General features: G+C 39.8%; 1 non-coding gene across 1 annotated transcript; it reads right to left on the reverse strand.

Moving 5' to 3' along the window:
- Nucleotides 1-15,297: 15,297 nt before the first annotated feature.
- On the reverse strand, nucleotides 15,298-15,369 carry TRNAA-UGC. The gene has a single exon. It is a non-coding gene; the product is annotated as a tRNA-Ala (tRNA).
- Between the last annotated feature and the right edge of the window lie 272 nt (nucleotides 15,370-15,641).

The raw sequence follows: 15,641 nt of genomic DNA on the forward strand, positions 1-15,641 counted from the left end.
CATTTAAAATTCCATCCTGCCCTCCTGTGTTCCCAATCTTCCTTACCTGCCTCTATTTTTTTCCTTCTTCTTTCATAACACTTACACCATACTTATAAACACATTATAAAACTTACTTATTCATCTAATTATTTACTCTCTGTCTCTCTCCATTGGAATATATCACAAGGGTAGAGTCTTGGTGTGTATGTATGTATTCTGTTTACGGATACAACCTAAGAAACTAGAACATTGTTAGGCACTCATTAAGTATTTTAAAAATTCTATTTTTTTTTGCAGGGGGATGTAATTAGATTTGTTTGTTTGTTTATTTTTAATGGAGGTACTGGTGATTGAACCCAGGACCTCGTGGATGCTAAACATGTATTCTACCACTGAGCTATACCCTCCCCTTTAAGTATTTTGTTTTAATAAATAAAGGAAGTTATATAATGTCCATCATCCCTTCTATTCCTATCATTACCTTTCCAGGGTAACCCTATATCACCTGGCACTAAGAACCACCCAGGAGCAAACCAACTCATTACTCTGTTGTGGTCCAATCCAACTGAGCCTCTCTCCATCCCTTCCTTAACAAATCCACGAGATACTGCTAACAGCCAAGTCAGTAATGTACAAACCTCTGGCAAATGCTGGGGTTCAAATAGTTTATGATGGGATTCTCTAACAAGTCTCTGAGGTAAAGCTCTTTTACTAGAGTATTTAGTATCTAGTATTTTACTAGAATATTTAGTTTTAAACCTGTAGGTAATAGAGAATCATTCAAACCTTTTTAGTAAGAGAGATGTGATAAAGGCAGTGCTTAACTATTCATTCTTTTCGATTCTTCAAGGCAATATTCTCTGAATCAATTCAGAGAGTCATAAAACAAACGAGTTGGTTCACATTATCTTCCCCCCTGCAGGAATGCCTTCATTGAGTTACAACTTGATTGTAAACAGGAAGACCTTTTATAAAGAGCTGTACAGGGATCAGCTGTCTGGACAGCCTCTCTGTGTCTTTTAGAAAGTTTCTTGTTTGGTCAGCAATGAGCTAATAAAGAACCCTACATGATTGTTACTACCTTAAAGGTGGTAACTGGAAAAAAAAAAAAAGTTTCTGCTTCTGCAAATGAATCATTTGGATTTCTTTTGTCAGGGAACGGCATCATTGAAGAAATCTAATATATTTCCTTTTTAGCTTTAATTGTCAGAACAGCTTAATTCAGTGCCCTATTTTGGTATTTAACTTACTCCCCATATCTTGTAACTTTTGGGGAATGAGGAACCCAGCTCTAATACCTGGAGGGAGGAGTATCAAAGAATTTGTGGACATACATTAAAAAAACATAGTAATTATTAAGTATTTGGGAGGAAGATCTTCTGAGGCTACCAAGCATTATTTTAACTCTAAATCAAGTCCTTCCCCCGCCAGGCAGATTTTCTAAACAGTAAGGGTTTTCATACAGTGTGTATATCAGCACAGATCAACCTTTGTTCAGTACGGTCTGCCTGTAAGATGCATTCTTTTCTATGTCATGTTCCAATGGCTACACCCAGAATTTTTTGGTTATGCTCAGACTTTTAGCTGTAATTCTACTGCTTCCCATGTGTAGTGTTCAACTCCTGCATTCTAGTTAGGTGTGAGAGTTGTCATGGATGTTGGGGTCAGCTAGACTAGCGTCTGAATCTCAGGCCTGCCAAATATAGCTATGAGATTTTGGGTAAGTCATTTTATCTTTCCATACCTCAGATTCCTTAGCCATCAAACAGGAATGCTTGTAACTACATAGCTAGATTGTTGGAAGGATTAAATTAATTGCTAGAGACAAAACCCCAGTAAGAGTGCTCAGCACACAGAGGGGGCCTATTGACTGGTTTCCTCACCACGACCAACAACACTCATAATCACAAACCCATCTCTGCTTTCTTGCACCTTCTGGACCTCTTGGTTTTCACACTATAGTTTATGGAGTTCTTAGGGGCCACCTGGGAAAAACTTATGGGTGGCTCTCCAGGTCTTTACCTCTGCGTCCTCCAGAACAGTCTGCTTTCGTCTATTTTATACATTGATTTTAGTATAAGATTTTAGTTTGAAAAAAGTGTATTCCAGAACTTACTTATTTTAAACTTACACTGTAAGTTTCTTCAGAGGGGAGAAAATTTATGATCCTTTTTTTGGGTCATTCCTCAGTGTCAACCATGAGACCGTACATACAGTGGATGTTAAGTAAATGTCCAATCAATGATGGAACTAAAAGCTCCTTGTGGCTCTTGGTCTTCAGCGGAGCTTGGTGTATTTATCTACCTATTTTGGTTATCCCAAATGACACATGACCTGCCCACAGATGGCCATCTGGTCTCCTTATGAAAGATCAACACTATAAATTGCTTTTCTCAGAGACCCCATAAATATGGAGCTGTTGGCGCTGATTAAAATGTATTATTGACTTTCTGAGTATATTCTAACTGGAATGAAGTTGTGCTCCTGAAACTTTTGAGGGTTTATAAAAGTTCATGAAAATTCTTATATTTCTTTGCAAAGTTGATTTGGAAGTTGTATTTCTCTCTCTCTCTCTGTGTCACTCACACTCTCATGTAAGTGCGCCAAGATACATACAAAAGCAAATACCAAACTGCTAATAGTATTTCTTTTTCAGTGATGAGATTATGCATGTTTCTTGTGTCTTCCTTTTGCTTATCTTCACTTGATACTTTTTTTCATAAAAATGTATAAAATGCATTTTCCTGAGAAAGGGTATGAGAAAGAGAAGAGAGACAGAGAAACAGAGAGAGAGAATTGAAAAGATTCAACATGGAAATCTGCACCCGAATTTCTTTACCTAGTAGATTTTGTCTGCAATCCTCCTTGAAATGTTGTTCCCTGAAACTCTCTGTGCCTCCATTTACTGGTGATAGTGCCGTTTGTAGCTTCTCTGTACCACTGGTAGGCAGGCATTGTAGGTCAATATCCGTAATGTGTCTCAAGAATGACAAAGGCCATCATCCAAAGATGATCATGCCTTTAATGAACAAGCCCTAAAGAGGAGTGGACCTGAAGCCTGAGGATGTTGCATATTATTTGAATGCTGCCTTTATTTTAAGACAGTGGAATCATAGAACTCTAGAGCAGAGATTCAGAAAAGAGGATCTCTATTCCACCCCTCACCCCGAGACAGCTGAAGTTCACAGAGGGGATGTGGTTTGCCCAAGAGGATCCCTTTTATCCCGTGAGAGCTCCTTCTCTACCTTTTCTTGGCCTCCTTGCTCAATCATCCCAGATCCGTATAATCAGTTTCCTCATTAGTCAGTTTTTAGAAGTTGTACTTTTACTACATTTTCCAGGTAAACAAGAGCAAAAGCAAAAACGCCTCGGAAACGAAGCTGCATCTCATTTCTTCTGCCATGGCCACTTTGCTTAATGACCTAAATGTGCCATCCCTTTGGTTAGGGTATTGATTTATCAAGGAAGAGGGTGTTATTGAAAGGGAGTGAGTCAGAACATCCACGCAGGCAGACACGGCTCTAAACACACTCCGAGCAAGATGCTGGGGGCGGGTGGGGAGTGGAGGGGCAGACCGCGAGTTAGGGAAAAACAAAGACTTTTTTATGTTTAAGACACAGAAAGGAAAAATTACAGTTCCCTGTCTGCTCACTTCACTCAGACTATTGAAAGTAGGCCAAAGCCAAGGGGTCCCCTTTGGGCCTTGTCCTTTAAAAACAGATCCCAGGCACACGCTTTACCAGTCCAGGCCTGGGCTGCCAGACTTGCAACTGATTTTGATGAAGCTGAGTATCCTCTTTTCTCACGGCTGCCCTAACAAACTGCCATAAGCTGGGAGGTTTACAATAACAGAACCTTATTCCCTCATCGTTTTGGAGGCTAGAAGGTAGAAATCAAGGTGTTGGCAGTTGGTCCCTGCTTGGGGCACTGAGGAAGAAAATTCTCCTTGCCTCTCTCCTGCCTTCTGGCTGTTGTCAGCAATCCTTGGCATTCCTTGGCTTCCAGATACATCACTCCAGTGTCTGCCTCTGTATTCACATGGAGTTCTCTCTACGTGTCTCTTCTCCTCTTATAAGAATGTCAGTCATACTGGATTAAGGGCTCATTCTACTCCATTATGACCTCATATTAATAATTACATTTGCTAGAGTTGCCATATGATCCAGCAGTCCCACTCCTGGACATATATCCAGAGGGAACTCTAATTGGAAAGATACATGCACTCCAGTGTTCATAGCAGCAGTATTTACAATAGCCAGGACATGGAAAGAACTCAAGTGTCCGCTGACAGAAAATTGGATAAATAAGGTGGGAGACTACACACACACACACACACACACACACACACACACACACACACACACAAAATGGAATACTACTCAGCCATAAAAAGAATGAAATAATGCCATTTGCAGCAACATGAATGGACCTGGAGGTTACCATACTAAGTGAAGTAAGTCAGACAAAGAAAGACAAATATTATATGATATCACTTATATGTGGAATCTAAAAAATTATACAAATGAACTTACTTACAAAATGGAAAGGGATTCACTGACATAGAAAATAAATTTATAGTTACCAGAGGGGAAAGATGGTGAGAAAGGATAAATTAGGAGTTTGGGATTAGCAAATACAAACTACTATATATAAAATAGATAAACAATAAGGTCCTACTGTATAGCACAGGAAACTATATTCAGTATCTTATAATAACCTACAATCAAAAAAAGATGAAAAAGAATATATATATGTGTGTGAATCACTATGCTGTACACCAGAAACTAACACAACATGGTAAATCAACTATACTTCAATTAAATTTTTTTTTAAATAGTAAAATTATATTTGCAGTGACCCTATTTCCAAATCAAGTCATATTCTGAAGTACTGGGGCTTAGGACTTCCACATATCTTCCTGAACACAATTCAACCAATCACAGGGGACAAGAGGCTTAATGGAACCAAGGGCTTGCTACTGTAATTGAGAAAAGAGCAGCATCCAGTTGGAATGACAAAACGTGGCAGTGATAGCATTGAAGTATGAGCCAGTACTACTCAAGGAATGAGGAGAGCGCAGTAAAGGGAACCCTCAGGGCATTTATGAGAAAGTAAGAGTAAATCAATAGTGTCAGAGCTGTGAGCTTGGGGCAAAGTAGATGGAGAGAACAGGGGAGCTGCCTTTGGCTCAGAGGCCCTTCAAGAGGTGTTGGAAGTCTAAGTAGGCCCATGGAATGGAGGAACTTAAGCTCAGCAGAGGAAATTGTGAGACGATTGGGATCAACTGCAGCCATGGTTGGTAACTCTAGCCTATGCCTGCCTGTTGGCAATTCTATGTCTTTTGAGTGTCTTGTAGATACATATGAACACCAACGTGCTACTCTTCTTCCATAACTCATTAGAGTGAGGGTTGTAAATTTAAAAACCTACAGGTGCCAGGGGATAAGAGAAATGAGTAAAGTGGGCTTGGTACAGAATTCTGAAAATCCATAGATTTTCAGTTGTTTAATTGGCACTGGGCCTTGGAGCTGGGAAGGATAAAGAGAATGCTAAGGATCGTATCAACCAGAGAGGATGTTCTCCACCTGTAGGGTGAAATCCAGCCTGTTCTCCTCTCACCAAGCTGTGAGGCCACTGGCCTCCATCAGCCCTTTTTCTAGTTTGTGCAAAGGTTCAGTATAGGCAGGGAGCAGCCCTGGTTCCAGCTTGTTATTGCCAGGCTCAAATGTAGGCTTGGATTTTGGATTTTTGAAGAGAAGCTATAATCCCTGCCTCCAAGACAATTTCAGGATTAGTCACATTGGCCCAGTGTCTTGTGGAGAGATGCCAGGCGATCCCTGGTGCTACCACCCAGGCAACGCCTTCTGAATGAGTATAAAGTATTAATGTGACTGGCTATGAGTTACAAGTTATGTTACCCTGGGCAAGTCATTTGATTTTTCTGGGCATTTGTTTCAGCACCCAAGACAGCTCTCTCAGAAGTTCTTGCAAGTGCCCGGCACGTGGCTGTCATTCAGTATGTGGCAGCAGCTATTACTTTCAAGACTTGGTTGTGAGTACATGCTGGTACCCTCTTCACAAGGGAAGCGCTGCCACTGCATCCTTATTCTTGTCACAATCAAATTACCCCTTTGAGAAACCACGTCTAATAACTCTACCCATAATCATCACAATATACAACGGCGGGGATCAGAAACCTTCATCATCACTTGCTATTTACAAGCATAACATAGTTATCCTTAATCACATGACAAGAACTTAGAGATGATTTAACACACTACTTCAATTTCCTTGTTTGCCAGGTGATAAAACAAAGGTGGAGAGCGTGAGAGTGAGAGCGGGAGAGAGAGAGAGATGGAGACAGACAGAACGGGAGAGAGAAGTATTCATCTATGGTCACACAGTGAAATATTAACAGAGCATGAAATGCAGTTTATATTTGTGTTATTGTTTTGGTTTGAGCTTGAAAGAATTTCATGGTTTTTATTGAAACATTAAACATTGCAGATATTATTTCAAACATTGTTAAGTAATAAATGTGTTCTTGATTGATTTTGGCAATAATCCAACTTTCCAGTCTGAACTAAAATGTAAAAATAAAAATACATTGCCCAAACCACCCCCTACCATCCTCCATCCCATCTTTGAAGGGAATATATTGTATTAAAAACATATTTCACTGAGAGGCAACAAAGGCTGTATTTAGTGTTTTGAAGTGCAGGGTTCGCATTGATGTCTTTTGTGGGGAGGCTGGGGAGCATGTGCTGGTACTTTCCATACAGAGATGTGAGGATTGAATGGTCAGTGCTTGGTGTGTCATCAGTGCTCAATAAATGGTAGCTTTGATTCTCCTCCTCCTTTTTATTCCCACATACTGTACCCTATGCCCCATTCCTGGCCAGAAAAGACACATGGACTCAACACTTCTACACTGCATTGTGAACATTTAGGACCACATCAGTCTCTTTTATTTTGTAAAGAACTGGAAACTAGTTCAGGACTTGTCACCATGGTCATACTCAGTAAAATGTTGAATTTAATTGACTTACTCTGCTGCATTCAATCGTAAGACTTTAGATTGTGCTCAGAGCACAAATTCTTCTACACATTTGTTTGCATATTTATAGTCTACCATATGCTGAAAAGGATTTAAGACTATTCAAACCAATAATATAAATATTATCCCAAAGAAACTCAAATTGTAGTTGCTGTTTAAATAGAAGACCAGAAAAAAAAAAACTACTAAGCATTTATGGGATAGCTGCCTCCTTGAATTCTGAGGACTGGTGTACTTACTTGTTTTCTCTCGGATGGTGGCACACACACACTGCATGACGGTTTCAAAGAGGAAATTCCAGCCATGCCCTCAGTTCAACCATGAGAAAGTCAAAGCTCTCCGGGCCTCCTTTGGCATAATGAGGGTGAGTGTTCACCAGATCTCTAAGGTCCTTGGACGGGTAGAGATTTCTACGGTGGCTTGTTTTAAATGTTGTCCCTGTTTTCTTTTAGATAACACACATTTCAGGGCCGGCCTCAGTTTGACAGAGAATGGGATGTGTCCTTGTGCAGTCTCCACCACCCAGAGCAAATGAGGACATATTTTTGTCAATAGGGCTTTTCCAGTAAAGAGATTCCAGAAAGCAGTCTTCCCAGTGAAGCCAGGTGGAGTCTTGATGATAGGTGACACATATGTTATGGATGGATGCCAGCAGGGACAACTGATGACTGAGGACCAGGAACCACTTCTGATTCGTGACACCTCATAAGCTCCCTCAGAAACACAGATGCAACCACTGACCTGGCTGATTTACCCTGAACTGACCAAAACTAAGTTTTGTGCCACAAAGTTGAGATGAAGGATGCTACATGTAGATTAAGTTTGACTATAGCAAAGTTGCAATGCTGTGCTCCTGAGCTTCTGGACTGAAATTTACACGAGGTACACACATGTAGCTAAGTATAACGATATTTTTTTCTGATTTTTAAGGTGATAGATGCTCATTATATAAATGTTGTCTGCCTTCATCGTCATCAAGTTTTTTGGAAAAAAAAAACCCTTCACATTTATATAGAACTTTATCATTTAGAAGGTATTTTTCATGTTTAAAGTCTCATTTAATTCTTATGACAACTTTGTTAGATAGAAATCTAGCTCCATATTACAGATGAGAAAACTGAGGCTAATGAAGTGAAAGTAAATTCCCTGTGATCACCAACTACAAATGGGCAAAGCCAGGAACTGAACCCCAATCTTCCCACTCCAGTGCTTCCTCCTTTTTGAAAAAAATTTTTTTCTTTCCTTAGGCTCAGCTGTGTTCCTTATCATAGCTGTTTGTGTGTGGAATAGCCTCCTCTCTGTTTCACAGGGCACATGATTTCTGCCTTAGCAAAAATTAGACGACAGATAGGAAAAAGCCTTGAGATCAGTGAAAAGAATCTGAAACATTATCATCTTTTTTGCACTGATATTCCCCAAATTTAAAATTAAGATTTTTTTCTCCTCTCAAACAACTGATACCTAACAACTCTTTAAGATTTAGTTCCATAATATTATCCCCCTTCACTTCTTACTTATTTACATCAGGCTCTTTGCCTAGTTCTCCTCCTCAAGAGCCCAGTTACTAAGGGATATCAGGTAACAAGAGGATTGATGAGAAGTCAAAAGGCCACAGCTGGTTCAATGAGCAGAGATCAGGGGATACCATTTTTTTCTAGACAAGAATTTTAAGCTCCTTCATGTCCCCAGTCCAAGTGGAAAAACATCATTCATTTACTCATCCATGTATAATGGAAAATTCATTTATTGAACACTTATTTTTGCATTGTTTTGATGTAAGGCATTTAAAGATGAACAGGGCATTAACCTTGTCTTTACAGAGTTCATATGTAGTGGCAAAAGAAAAACCAAAAGATAATTACATTATAGGTGTGGTAATGGAGGTTGACCATCTGGGCCATGGTTCTGTGTTTGAATCTATGTCATCTACTTCCATCACTTTTATGGCTGTGGGCATCATCAATTGCATGAACAGGGAGTTAGTATTGACCTGAACAGATGGAACGGCCTTCAGTAAGAAGGTACGTTTGAATTAGGCCTTGAGTTTTTCAGGCAGAAGACAGCATACTGCTTTGGCTTGCTTTTCTTGGTGGCAAATGTCAAGTGGTGTCCAAGTGCTGCTTTCTCCAGAGTCTTTGTTTATGTGGTTTGTTAAGACGTGGACTCCTGCTTTTGGAAGCAACGGATGTGAAATACGGAAGCAACACTCAAGACAGCCACAATGTTGTCAATTCCATTGATTGTTGAAAGATTTATACAGTGAAATACTCAACACCAAACATGTTTTAACCTCAGGACCCTTAATGTCAGGGACATAGACTGACTGGGTAGAGCTACTCAAAGTTCTAGTAGTTTTTGCCTCAAGAATAATCAATCCCACCTGGTGGAATTAAATGGAAGATTGTATTTCTCAGGTCAGAGAACAACAGGAAGCTATAATCAGATTAAATAAACAGAGTGAAGGTCTATGGATGTCTCACTCATTGTCACTATGTCAGAGGGTACCATCTGGTAAATACTTACTGCGAGTCAAGTGTACACACAGACCCAGTCGGCTGTCATCACCAACCAGCTTATCCCCAGGGCTTTGCTGTTTTCACATACCTGAAGGGCAACTGTATTACCTGATCACAGTTACTCATAATCCAGCAAGACTAATACCTGACACTTGGCCAGGGTTTACATACAATCAGTTACTGCAACTCTATGGCTCACCTTGAGTATGGCCCACAATGGAGACCACTGGCCATGCTTTTAAATCTTTATATAATAGACTCTTGGCCTTATCATTCTCACAGATAGGACTAAAAATAGATGACCCTTCAGTCACCCCCAATTCCAGGTCCCAGGTACGCACCAGAGTTTGAATTGTCTGCAACCTAATTCCCATCAAAATCTTAGCTGAGAAAAATGGTATTCATGGAATATAAGTATAAGGGGCATATTCTTCATCTAACCCTCTAGGATCCACTTATAAGATTCAAAAATAGCATTCATAAACGTGCCCATAATCGTCTTTGCCAATTCAGCTCCATTTCCCCTTCTAAGCTTTCCTCTGTAGTGAAGAGGTCGCAAGACTGGAAACTACATTTCTGAGAAACTCTGCTAGCAGAGGACTAGCACAGATTCCCCCAGAGCACTAGTGTGCAAAGTTGGAAGGAGGAGGACAAGCTGAAGCTATGTTACTGCCTCCTGGGCAGTGGCAGAGATCCACGGGCTTTAAGACACATGAAATAATACAGTGACTTCCAGGCACTTTGCTGTGAACAGTCCTCCTTGGTACTGGGGATACTGCCAGAAATTTTCTATGATTTCTGCATCTTCCTGGATCCCTGAAAGCTAGAAGCAAGCAAACACAGGAATGAAAGTATTTATTGTACCTTCTTCTGGGAACGCTCTTTTCTCAGATGCCCACATACTGCACAGGCTCACTCTTTAGGCTCAAAGTTGTGTGTCACTCATCAGCAAGGTCTTCTCTGATCATTCTTCATAAAAGTGCACCCTTCATGTCGCTCTGTATCCCCACATCCCTCTTTACTCTTCACTGAGTACATATTCAATTTTTATTTTTTAAATTATGTGTTTATTTATTCATTGATCTTCTATTGGAAAGTCAGCCCCAGGAGAGCAGGCACTTAGTTTTCTCCACTGCTGTATCCTCAGCACATGGTGTATTAAAGGTGCTCAGTAAATACTAGTTGAATGAATGGATAGATGTTGAATACAAGAATATGTAACGAAGTAGTTAATAATAAATAGTAACAATAACAATGGCTATCTCAGTCTGTTTGGGCATCTATAGCAAAATACCATAGACTAGGTAGCTTATAAAAACAGAAATTTATTGCTTATAGTTCTAGAGGCTGAAAAGTCCAAGATGAAATTGTCAGCATGGTTGCCTTCTGGTGAGAGTCCTCTTCCTGGTTCATAGTCGGCACCTTCTCGCAGTGTCTTCAGATGGTGGGAGGGGCTCGGCAACTCTCTGGAGCCTTTTAGATAAGGCAGTAATCCCGTTTATGAGGGTTCCATTCTCGTGGCTTAAGCACCTCCCAAAGGCCCTACCTACCAACATCACCATATAGGGCATTAGGATTTCAACATGAATTTTTGGAGGACACAAACATTCAGATGGTAGAATTCTCTTCTGAACCCTCACAAGAATCTCCGTTAATAGTCCATTCATGATAATATATAACATTGCCAGAGTAGTTAATAATGATAACAACAACAACAACAACAACAACAACAATAACTAACCTTGATGAGCAGTTCCAAATGCCAACACAGTGCTGAGTATTGACATATATTATCCCACCAAATCCTCCTAGTAACTCTATGGTACAGGAGGCAACATGCATTATCTCCCGGCATTACATTCTCCCTGAGGCTGTGTTTGGTTCAAGGATAGAAGTGACTGAACCAAAGGGAAGCTCAAAATCTTTGTTTGATGCCGGAAGTCAGACTTCTCCCTTCTGGATAAGAAGCAGGAGGCGTGCAGTGCAGGATACTGCAGCAGTCATTCTATTACTACCACAAGCAGAGTCAGCTTAAGGATAAAGCCAATAGGATGGAAGGCAAAGGAGAAAGAGAGAAAGAACTCAGGCCCATGGTAACATCACTGAGCTGCTGGACCAAACCTTACCTGAAGCCCATCCTACTTCTTTCAGTTATATAATCCAATAAATTCCCTTGATTATTTAATCCAGTTTGAGGGTTTTCATTGTTCCTTGCAACTGAAAACATCTGCACTAACATGAGTAGATCCTACTTAGTAGCTCTGTGATCTTACAGCAAGCTATAGAACACCTCTTTGTTTCTGTTCCCTCATCCATGGAGTGAAAATAATAATAGAATTTAGCTCTGGATTTGTTGTGGGAATAAAGAGATAACATAGATAAAAGCACTGACCACAGTGCCTGGCACTTAGCAAGATATATGTATGTTAATATTAATTCAAGAAGCTCACAATAAAAGGAAGAAGGGAGGGCTGTTAATTGCTTTAGGTCAGATGTGAGGTACCTGACCATATGTGCTCCCATGGCAACTTTTTAGATGCTTTTGTTACCACACATATGTATTCTGGTATTTTATTTACATGTCAATCTCTCAAACTATACTGCAGCCTTCTAGAATCTAGAAGGCGAGACAATGTCTTAGTATTCTTTGCACCTGTCCCAGTGCCCAGCTTTGTGCTAGGCATATGGTGGGTGTTTCATTGAAATGTACTGAAAGTGTATTGAACTAATGAACCAAGTTAAGAGAAAGGAGCCTGAAGAAGGCAGGAGATAGGGAGGCAAGTGTTAGAAATGTTGTATCTGCTGGAAAAGGTTTCAGGAGGGGGCGGGAGAGGTGGGGGATTAGCCTTGGATGGGGGAATGCCAATAACGAGTGGGATCTGATTTCTGCCCCCAAATGACCATTATCACATTTCCTTTAGGGCTATGCACACAGCCAGGCACTAAATATTTCCCAGTGATTATTATTCCCAGGCAAGGACTGGGAAAAACATTTGTAACAAAACGAAATAGTACAGTGAAATTTCCTCCAAGAGGGCTGGGACCAGTATTTGTGTTTATGTTATAGGTTAAACCAAATATGAATTTTTAAAGAAAGAATTACAATTTTTTCACACAATATTAATCTTCACTACATAATGTTGTGAGAATGGGACAGCTCCAACAGAGCAGAGAAATGAGTTACTAAAGATCCCAAGTTATGCAAATAATAATTGTAGTAAATATCTTGACACTACCTAGTAGTATTTTTAGAAACATTTTATTTTTTCTTCATCAAAAGTTATGCTGCAGGTAATGAAGCATGTCTTGTTACTTCCCTTTAAACACAGATTAGTCATAGATTAAATCATTTGGAGTAGACCAAATCCAACAATCCCACTGTTTATGCATTAAGAAGCAGCAATAATGTCCCAGGCTTGGGGCAGCCCTGGGAATATAGAGATAAATGAGGCATGACTTCTATCCTCATAGAAATTACATTTTTTATTACCCTAGACTCAACTAATTGGAACTTGTTTGTAGTCAACTTTAAGGAGAAAAAGGCAAAAAAGAAGGTGAGGTCATTTTAGGGAATCTGCATTTTTACAGCAGTGGAGTATCTCCTGGGGTTAGTCCACACTGAACACAGTCTTCCACACAGCAGCTGACATTTTCCATTTCTCTAATGGCCCAGGGTTCCCATATAATTCTTTCAGGCTGCACTAGTGGGCACACAGCCCCCTCCCCTTGGAGATCTGAAATGCGTGTGTAAATAAAAAGCACAACGGAAACACCTGTGGATCTCTCCTGGGGGTCAGGTGTGTGGAATGGCCCAGGAGTTATCTCACCACCCTTGTTTCCGTGCATTGGAGGATCTGTTTCTGATTTGGACCCTGCACGGGAAGTGACACATTGCCAGAAGGAATTTATACATTCTTTTCCAATTCCTCCCATTGCTGTTTTCTTCTTCCTCTCTATCCCCTCAATTAGCAAGGCTCTTTGCAGATGAGAATATTCCCATTAGAGAGACAGAAAGCTGCAGTGTGATGCATGGCCAGCGTTTTGCAGAGCAGGATGGAGGAAGCAAGACTTTCTAGGTTATAAATTAGTGGATAAAGACCTAGGAATCAAAGATGTACCTTAAGCACTAACTTTTGGGCAAATGCATCAACAAAGCTCAAGAGTCAGTGGAAAGATTCTGGAAGAGACAGCAAGCATTGCAGGACCAGTGATGCACGTGTGACTGGAGTGAAGGATTCCGGAAGGAAGACAAAGATTGTTCCAGATAAGGGGTTGGTTATCACCAAATTCCTAATAACTATAGAGGGCACTTATCCAACTTTGACTATGTGCCAGGTGCTACGTTAGTGCTCTACATACTCGATCCATACTTACTTTCTCTAACTTGATCCAAGATAACCCTTTGAGATCACGACTGTTATTATGTTAATTGTATTGATAACCCATAGCGAGACTCAAAGAAGTAACTACCTAAGATTCGATGGCCAGAACTCAAATGCATGCCTGTCTAACTTGCTTTGCTTGTAACCACTAAGTTCTACTACTTCCTTGGCAGGGGAAAATGAGAAACAGATAGCAGAATTCATCATCAATCCTTTATGATCTGCTGTGTGTAAATATTTACAGTACATTGTATGTAATTGCAAGTCATGCAATATGGTTTATATTTCACATAGTGCATTCAGTTACTAATAAAAAAAACCCTTTGTCTTTTCATAAAACATAACCACAAAACGATACCTGCAATACTTTGGCAAGTAACTGGAAACCATAAAAATTGGTATATTGCTTATTTGCAAGAGAGTCAACTAGAAATACTAGAACTTGAAAAATGCAATAATGAAAATTAAGGACCCTAAAGCTATGATTTAGCACCAATGAAAGAACGGAAGATATAGGAGAAAGATGCTTAAATATATAGATTAAGTATGCATTTAATGGGAGTTCCGGAAAGAGAGGAGAGAAAGAAAAGGCAGAGGTTATCAGTTATTTCATTGATACCAACATGCGTATTTTTTTTCACATTTTATCTTTTCTAAAATCAGGATGTGTTTTACTTTTCTGGAGGCTGTACAGCAGTTATCAATTATCATTGCCTGTGTAGGTGAATATCAAAAGTGAAAACAAAACTTTCAGAATAGGGGTCAGTGGCTTGGAGGAAAATTCCAGAGACTGCTGTGGAACACTCTTTTCAACCACTAGTAAACCAACAGTTGTGGTGAAGGGGGTGAAGCAGATCAATCAGATGTGCTTAACAACATTTTCCAAGGACTAGTCAGTAATAGGTTAGTTGTACATAATTTCAAAGCCAGATTAAGAGCCCATCACTGATGGCTTTTAGTTCCTTTATGGAATCTTTGAGGAAATGCTGTACATAGACAGTAGCCAAAATGTGATTCAGAAGACTTGGATTCTTCATGGGAAGAAGTTTCAGGAATACCTGTGTTGGTAATTCATTTAGCTTTTATTTTCTTTGTTGGGTATTATGATGGTTAATTTTATGTGTCAATGGTACCCTGATTGGCCAAACATTTTTCTGGATGTTTCTGTGAAGTTTTTTTTTTTTTTTTTTGGAGGAGGGGTAAGGTAATTAGGTTTGTTTATTTATTTTTACTGTTTTTTTTTTTAAATTGAGTTATAGTCAGTTTACAATGTTGTGTCAATTTCTGGTCATACAGCACAATTTTTCAGTCATACATAAATATAAATATATTCATTTTCTTATTGTTTACTTATTTTTAATGGAGGTACTGGGGATTGAACCCAGGACCTCGAGCTTGCAAGGCACGCATTCTACCACTGAGCTATACCCTCCTCTGTGTGAAGTTATTTTTGGACAAGATTTATATTTAAATCGATGGACTTGGAGTAAAGTAGATTGCCTTCCATAGTGTGGGTGGACCTCATCCAATCCACTGAAGGTCTGAATAGAACAAAAGGCTGACCTCCCCTAAGCAAGAAGGAATTCTCCAACAGACTGCTTTAAGACTCTAACTCCCTCCAGAGTCTCCAGCTTGCCAGCCTTCCCCAGCAGATTTTGGACTCACGAAGCCTCCACAAACACATGAGCAAACTCCTAAAATATA

The sequence above is a fragment of the Camelus ferus genome, chromosome 10 (genome assembly GCF_009834535.1).
Source record: "Camelus ferus isolate YT-003-E chromosome 10, BCGSAC_Cfer_1.0, whole genome shotgun sequence".
Classification (NCBI taxonomy): domain Eukaryota; kingdom Metazoa; phylum Chordata; class Mammalia; order Artiodactyla; family Camelidae; genus Camelus; species Camelus ferus.